This window comes from Tamandua tetradactyla, chromosome 10, assembly GCF_023851605.1.
Source record: "Tamandua tetradactyla isolate mTamTet1 chromosome 10, mTamTet1.pri, whole genome shotgun sequence".
NCBI classification, from domain to species: domain Eukaryota; kingdom Metazoa; phylum Chordata; class Mammalia; order Pilosa; family Myrmecophagidae; genus Tamandua; species Tamandua tetradactyla.
The window spans coordinates 54348084-54357504 of NC_135336.1; positions in this window are offsets into that span (position 1 = coordinate 54348084).

The window sequence follows — 9421 nt, forward strand, 5'->3', positions numbered from 1 at the left end:
TTCACTTAAGTAAACCAAATCAAACAAAAAAGATACCAACAATTCAATTTAACAGTGGATGAAGGAAATGTAGGCCATTTCACATAAGGAAGAAACAGGTATTCTAAAGTATGGAAAAATAGAAAGCAGAGGTCAGTTATTGCACCTTTAAGAGGAAATGCATGCCAGTAACTCAGAAGGTGTAAAATAAAATGTTAACAAGAATCAATATGTCTTAAAGCCATGAAAAATATTACTTTTCAATCAAGATTGTAAAACACAATATTTTGGGTTATATATACATTTTGTGAAGAGTAATGAATGTCCTGTGATCTGGGTAATTTAATGTATCAGAGACTATTATATCCTATAATAGTATATATTCCAAAATACAATTTTCTAACCTCATTTATTAAAGCACAGTGCAGGAACTATAAATTCACTGTTAATATAAAAACCAGATAATGTGAAATATATATGACAACAAACCATGGGCATTTACTCTATGTGGAATATCATTGTGTCATGAGCAATGGAAGCTAGTTAATTGTAGCATGTTATCATAAAAATTAAGATCCTAGTAAATTCAGGGAAAGGACAAATCCTCCTGGGGACAGAAAAGCATCCAGATCATATAATACAAGGAATTCCATTTGAAGAAAATATTAACAAACACGTGTTTAACGAAGAATTTCTAAATGATTATGAGGTTGACACTGAAAACTCAAAGATTTTCCATCTCTCTTGAAGAATAGCTCAAACACATTGTTTCCCTCACACCTGTTACTGAAGAAATTTCCGTGACGTTCTTTGTGGAAGAGGATGTAAAATCTAAAAGACAAGGAATTCAAAGCAGCCAAACATGGAGAAAAGACACAACAGTTCACAATTATGCAGGTAAAATGACCTCCAGAGATTGGAGTAGTTGAAAGAATTAGACTAAAACTTGAAGAAGACTAGACATTTGTGGTGGTGTTTTTTTTCTTTAGAAGCACTTGAACTTGATTTTCTACTTGTGAAATAACCAGTTTATCAATCCATGACTAATTAAAATTGTTTTTATTTGTCCTGTTTAGTCTATCAGACTGCTTAAAATAAATATGATATAATGGTTCAGCTTGAACAATGGGAATTTATTAGTTTACAATTTTGAGGCTGAGAAAATTTCTAAAGGTATCATCAAGACAATGCTTCTTTCTAAAATCCGGCTGCCAGAAGTACTTAGCTTCTCTGCCACATGGCAAGGCACATAGCAGAGTCTGCTGGTCTCTCCCTTCTCTTCTGGGTTTTGATGACTTCAGCTTCTTGCTTCTGTGACATTTTCTCTATTTGTATGAATTTCATTAGCTAATAAAGGACTCCAGTAACAAGATTAAGATCCATTCTGATTGAGGTGGTCATACCTTAATTAAAGTAGCTTTATCAAAAGGTCCTGCTTACAATGTGATCACACCTATACGAAAGGATTAAATTTAAGAACATGCTTTCCTACAGTGCATACAGTTTTAAGCCATCACATCTCCCCACTGAGATATTTTTATGTTTAAACCACAAACCCAAGTGAAGACAATACTGTGGATGCAAGTTATTAAAGGCATTGCCTGTTAGATTGATGAAGAGTATCCAAGTTCCTGTGTTGGCCCCAAATTTGAGAAATCTCATATGACTATCTTCAACTAAAGTCATTTTACCTTTAAAGTAATTTTTAAAGTAATAGTATTACTTTAATTCATAAAGTAATGCTATGAATCCAGAAGAAGTTGAGACAGAGAGAGAGGGGGAGAGAGGGGGAGAGGGAGAGGGAGAGGGAGAGGGAGAGGGAGAGGGAGAGGGAGAGGGAGAGGGAGAGGGAGAGAGAGAGAGGAGGGAAGGGAAAGGGAGGGAATGGAAGGAAAGAAGAGAAAAGGAAAGGAAAAAACATATAGGATTACTTGTGATTCATTTGGGAGAGTAAATAAATCTGCCTCCCTTCTGCTTAAGTCTTTTCTATTACACTGATGAACAGGAATCCTCACTTTTCGCATAAGACCTATATCTGAATATTGGGACATTCTATCCTCCACTCATGAAGAACCCAATTTTAACATTCTTCTCAAATAGTTGTACTTGAAAATATAGTGACATTGTTAGGAGGGTAGATTAAGTGCTGGTCCAACTGAGACTTCTATACTATATAAGGGAAAACCCATTTCTCTTCCAGGTCCTTTGCACTTATATTCTTAGGCTGTACACCATGAGGTAGCCTTTAGGTTGAGCACAGGCTTCTACATAGTCTGTGGTGGCAACAAAAGTATTTGATAAAGATTCTGGGCTTCTTGCCTTCAGTTCCACCTATTGGAGAAAGTGTCCTAGCAGCCTCTTTCAGCTTTAACCTCATGAAATTTAAAGTAACACATCTCTCTCTGAGCATATGTGAAAACTGCAAATGGACCTTCTCTTAACTTAATGTATTTTAAAGCATTTGGAAAAAACTTTGATTCTCATATGAATCTCTGTGTCATTTACATCTTGAAGACTATGCAAAGTGGCTCTTTGGGACCACACTATATCATATTTTTGAGCATTAACACAATTGTGACATGACACTTTTATTCTTAATTGGAAAGGTAGGTGAAGAACACTTCTGGAACATACTGAAGGTCTCTCCCATTTCCTCAGAACCATCTGGAGGTATTTGTAAATAGATGCCTTAGATGGTGTGTTATTTTGCTATCTCTTTGATTAATGTTTTCACCTTTGACTGATTGTGTGATCATTCACTAAAGCTCAATCAAAACTTGAAGTTTTATTCTAAATGTTGTGCCCAAAGGAGATCTAAATATAATGAAAGCTGTGATGTTTCTTTCTTCTATTTTTAATAATAGAAATATGTTAGAAATGCTGGGTTATAGCCTCAAAAATATCCATCTGGTCTTGGAGAACCCCTGGGAATATTTAATTGCATAATAGCAGTCTTGATGGCTCTTTTAACACATCTTTGACTATCTTACTTCTCAATAATTTTGGTAAGGTTTGTGGTGTTTACATTTATCTCCACATATTTATACCTTTAGAACTCTGACCAACACATCACACTCTTTTTGGTGCCAATCTAGAAAAATCTTCATTGTAATCAATTTTACCCTTTTTTTCCAAACATACAAATAGCTTGCCTGCCATGGTAAAATAAACATTTGAATAAAATCATTTTCCTCTTTCTCATCTAGGAAACATTCTGCAACTTTATTTCTTTATTTTGGTGAAACAACCCCAAAATTCTTGGACATCATGTCAGTACACGAGTAAATTTCTGTCTGTTATCTCTTCCCTGATAGACTTTGTTTTTACAGGTAACTTCTGAGTCTTCTAGGCTGGATCAATAGCAGGCCCTTTGGACCATTTCATTTGTGCAGTTGTATCAAATACATGAACACAGAAGCTAGTTATCTTAGAATGTAAATTATTTAAGGTGAAAACTCAGAGTGAAATTTTATGTAAGTGCTTTACTTAAGTATTTAATATGTTGCATTGTATATATTGCTTTAAGTATGGAGCCTTACAACTCAAAAGAAATGCACTAGTCTAGGAGAGTTTAGTATTATAAATGTTTCATCCCCACATTTTCTTAAATTTACCTGAAATAATATTCCTTGGATTCCATTAATAGAAACTATTTGTAACAAGTGGAGTTTCATAGACATTTGATACGAATAGTCTTTATAGTATAAAACTCTCATTTCAATCTCTGGATAAATATTAACAAATAAATCTTATGATTCAGAAAGTACTTTAAACATTTTATACATCCTCTACTTTTTGTTTGACTTCATTTTATTCTATTTTTCTTTTTTTTTTCATATTTTCTCTTTGACCACCTTGTCTTTCCTTCTTATACACTATGAATTCATAAAACATACATTTATATAATATTTCTTTATGAAATGCTACATGCAAATCAAGTCACAACATTAAAAGTCAAAGAGCACATTGAATAAAAATTTTGATTTATTTTTATTTTTAAAATAAAATGTTCTATATTTCCTAAATTACATTCCATCATTGGAAATATTTTGTAGTGTGAACAAAAATCTTTATTGTGTTTAAGTGTGTTCTTATATGAGAGAGATAAAGGGATTTTATTTCTTTATTTTTGGAAAACACTTCAATTTAACATTTTTCACACCCCAAGCCAATAATGCATTATTCTTTTTTGTAATTTGTGTGGTAATTTTTTTTAGGTACTTGATAGTCTGCATGCCTTTACCTCTATATGTGAGCCATACAGAATGATTGTAATAATTTACTGGTGTTAAAACACATGTGTTACACAGCCCATTTTTTTCCTTTGAGAGAGCATAGCATAACAAAAAGATATATATCATTTTATGCATATACATTACTCATAAACCTGAGAAAATATTTTTGGATTGATTTTAAAAGTTAAGAAATGCACTTCCCTTAAATCACTGGCTTCAACATTAGAATTAATGTTGAAATTATAGCAAGATTTTCAGCCTAAATGAAGTTATGTTTATAATGGACAAATAACTTTTTAAACTTCAGTATTTATCAGGAACTAAGATTTTACAGGAATAGCTTGGTTCTTGATAAATATTGAATTTAAAGTTACTTATTCATTATAAAACTTATAAACTTTAAGTGTATTAAGAACTAAATTTCCATAGCATTGAAACATATACCTTTAATAACTCATATGTCACCATGTTACTGCATCTCGCTTCATTACAGTTTAAGGCCAATCAGTTTTTTTTGTTTTTGTTTTTAGCTTACAGCAAAGATTGATAACTCTTAATCTTCGTTAAGCTTCTTTATTGAAGACCATCAAGATTTAATTTTTTTAATCTTAGCACTTGGTAGATAAATGGCTTATAAGTACGCTTCTTTTCTAACTTTTCTAATTAATCTGAATGTCATTTAAGAGGGTAAGGAATAGAAGAGCTGGGGGAAAAGTTTTGCAAGCTAATTCTTACAAATATATTTTTTCATCAATGTCAACTCCCAGATAATGCCATCAGTGCTAATTCCTAACCCTCTCTGCCATAGTGCTTTAAGTTGTCTTTCACTTTGATTTCTCAGAGAGCTGACCCTGGTCTAACCCTGTCAGCTTCAGTTCAGAAGAACTTTCACAAAAGATAGGCCTCTGATCTGACAAATTGATTGGTAGCAAGGAACAGTTTAACTGGAAAAGGATCTCCCTGACAAGTGATAAAGATCTTTTACTGCCACATTCAGCTTTGGGTATCTTGGCATAATTTATAAACTTCCCTACAGAAGAAGTAAATATTACGAGTAATCTGAACAGCTGAATATGCAGGAAAGCATTAAAAGGCCCATAACTTTTTGTTTAATGATGGGTCTGAAAGTATCAGCATCTATATTTTATTCAAAATCTCTTAAGAGGAGGTAATTGAAAATGATCATCCTAATTAGAAAACAAATATTGAAATTCTCCAACTGCAGCATAATGATTAGGTATGGGAATTATAAAGTGCAATCTATTGAAAAGTTATTAATTAGATTGAGGGATGGGTTGACACAATATCCTTTCTCCAATGAAGGCGATGAGTTACTTCTACCCATGGCACTTTATTGTCACAAAGTTTATTTATCCAGTAAATGTTTATTCAAAAGATTGATGTCACTTATGGTTGCATGCCCATCAGACTTCAAGAACAGAATTTGAAAATATTTTTAAAAAGCCACCACAAAATGCAAAAGTTTATTCCAGAAAGCACTTGACTATCTTAATTATGCCATTCTGTAATATTAAGGTTATTTCTACTATTTCTCTTCCTTGATATGTGTTTCTTTCCCTCTCTTTTTCATCTTTTTTCCTTCTCCTTGTACCTTTTTGGTTTTTCTGTACTTCCACTCCATACAATGTAGGTACTAAATGAACTGTAGGCAGTGTACCCTATTTATTCCAGGAGACATCCATGATAACCCATCTTTTTCATAATGCATTACAAAATCAGCCTGAAATCAAGGTTGGAGAAATTAATTTCACCTTTTCATGAAAAAAAAAATTGAAACAAAGATTCAACATTGGAAAGATAATATATGTCCTCAATTCTTTCCCCTGCCCAGAATAGGGATGTGGGGTGTTTTCATTTATTGCTGGAATGCAATATACCAGAGATGGAATGGCTTTTTGAAAGGAATTTATTAAGTTGTAAGTTTACAGTTCTAAGGCCATGAAAATGCCCAAAATAAGGCATCAAGATAAAGATATCTTAATTCCAAAGAAAGGGCCAATGAAGTCTGAGGTTTCTCTCTTAGCTTGGAGGACACATGATGATGTCTGCTAGCTTTTTTCCCTCATTTCATGAGGCTTCCCTGGGGACATTTTCCTACTGCATTTTCAGAGGTCTCTGGCTATGTGGGCTCTGTAGGCACTGAACGTTTTCCAAAATGCTTCCCTCTTAAAGGGAAAAGTTACTACCACAGGTAGGTGGGGCACATCTCCATGAAAAAAATAGAGAAGATTCCACCCAGCAATATTGAATAAGAACTAAAGGACCTGACTATTCTGGGGTACATAATAGCTTCAAACCAGCATACATACTAAAGAAGGAAATATAGTGCTTTATTATGAGGTTTTGCAGCATTTTAAATGGCAAGCCATGTCATTAGTCTAATATGTATTTTTTACTTGTAGCATGTTTATTAGAACTTATGTATTTCAAGGTCTCAAATTGAACCTATAAACAAAAAGGCCTCTAACTCATGACCTTAGATTTACTTTGACAACATCAATGTCTCTGGATTGCAATTAATTTTAGAGTAAATTAGCATAAAGGGAATAATTTGGTTACTCTTAAATTAAAATAAGAATAATAAAATAATAATTATTATTTTAATTTATTAATATATTTTTACTTAAAGAGAAAATGGAAGACATAAGATAGAAAGTAGTTAGACAGAAATTAATATAACTCATTTTGTGAAAGCTGAGGCATAAGAGAAATGTGTACCTAGAATTATCATGTGTACATTGGTTTAGTGCTAGAAGCAGCAGCTTAAAATGTGAAGAAATAGAAAAGGTGGTAATCAAATGTTCACTTAAGTTGGCCCCAAGAGAGAGACAAATTGTGCTAAGTATGAACACAGCAGATCCTCATTTATTTAATATTCTTTAAAGAAAGTGTTATTCTATGTAAATTAATTATCCTGATAATTGACACTTACTTTTTCAGAAATAATTTTTTGCTTTTATTATTTTACAGAAACAAACAAGACTGCATTTGCCCCTAAAATATTGTATATGTAACAGAGTTAACCATTTCCCATCATCTTAGCTTAGAGTGATCTAGTTTGTTCATTCCATCTCCCAAGTACATATATAAGAATTCTCCCTAATTACCATATATCCATGGATCCTTGGTTTTTTAATTATTTTGAGGGGAACACACAGACAATTGGATATGTGGATGCTGACAGTTAGATAATGGCAATTTCCACTCACAAAGTAACTAATGTCAGGTGGAGACATAGTTGGTGAAGTTTCCACTTGGAAAAAATTGAGATGTTCAGCAGACAAGGACTCCTAACAACATAAGCACTCTTGATCTAGTGTCTCATTTTGATGTCCTATGCATTTATCTTCTTCTCTTGCCCTTAACCTCTGGATGTTGAATTAAAAATGTCCACCTGAAAAGACAAGGAAAACAAAAAATCTAACGTTTTTGGCATGCAAGAAAAGTCAAAGGCTCACATCTAATTAAGTATATGATACTTCCTGTGCTGGTTTGAAATTGTTGTGTACCTATCCAGGAAAAGCCATGTTCTTTAATTCTCACTCAATATTGTTCTATGAGATCTTTTTGATCGAGTTGTTTCCATGGGGATATGACCTGCCCTATTGTGGGTAGGACCTTTTGATTAGGTGGTTTCCATGGAAATGTGTTTCCAACCATTCAAGTTAGGGTTGCTTACTGGAATCCTATAAGAGAGAACCATTTTGGAAAAAGCTACAGAGCTGACACATACAGAGACATTTGGAGATACAGAGAGAAACCTACCTTGGAGAAGCCATTTGAAATAAGAAGCCAGGAGAGAAAGCAATAGACATCACCATGTGTCTTCCCAGCTGATGGAGAAAGCCCAAATGGCATCTGCCCTTTCTTGAGTCAAGTTATCTCTCTCTGGATGCCTTAGTTTGATATTTTTGTGCCCTTACAACTGCAAACTTGTAATAATAAATTCCTTTTATAAAAGCCAAACTGTTCCTGATATAATGCACTCCAGCAGCCTTAACAAAACAAAACACTTCCTTTTCCTGGTTTCCTTATAGATTAGAATTTTAAATGGCTAAACATAATTGAACTTTTTATTGATTTGTGTCATATTAAGAGTAGGATTATTTTTCTTGTTGGTGTTTTCCTTTGGTCAGATCTTTTGCCTGTCCTCTTTGTCAAACCAACAGCCAGCAATACATACACATACACACACACAATCATGAAGAGCATAACTCAGATAACTTAAAATTGAAAATTATTGATGGATTCCTACTAATCTATACTATCAATATTCCCTGCAAGTGGTAATTACTTTGATAAAGCTAGAAATGGATTCATAAATATCTGGACATTTAAAAAGTGATGAATATTTGGAAGAAATCATAAAATTGCAAGTATTAATTCTGTTTTATAAAGTAGAATTATTGATATTTTATTTAAAATATGGCTTGAAAGTATCTGTTCTAGTTTGCTAGCTGCCAGAATGCAACATATCAGAGACATATTGGCTTTTAATAAAAGGGAATTTATTTCATTAGTTCTTCAGAGAAAGACAGCTAACTTTCAACTGAGGTTCTTTCTTAAGTGGGAAGGCACAGGGTGATCTCTGCTGGCCTTCTCTCCAGGCCTCTGGGTTCCAACAACTCTCCCCAGGGAGATTTCTTTCTGCATCTCCAAAGGCCTGGACTGAGCTGTGAGTGTTGAGATAATGTACGTTGAGCTGCTTGGGCTGTGCTATGTTGAGATCTCTCATTTAAGCACCAGCCAATAAAATCAAACATCGTTCATTGCAGCAGAGATGCCTCCTAGTTGACTACAGATATAACCAGAAACAGATGAGGTTCATGTACCATTGGCTCATGTCCACAACAACAGAACTAGGCACCTTGACCTGGCCAAGTTGACACCTGAACCTAACTACCACAGTGTCCCAGTCAATATTTCTGACATTAAGTCTGTGAAAATGGAATGGTTAATAGTTTCATTATCTTGATCTGCTTCAACTTCCTTTTAATCTAGAAAATTATAAAGAAGAAACAGAAAACAACTGAGTCAGACTGACATACCAATAATCCTTCATGGTGGCACTAAGACCTCTTCTCTGAAGAAGAGAGAAACAAGTCATACTGACAACAGCAAATCTGCTTATCTTCACTAGATCACCCCATTCCTTGGAAACATCCTGCCTGAGTTGCAATAATGAA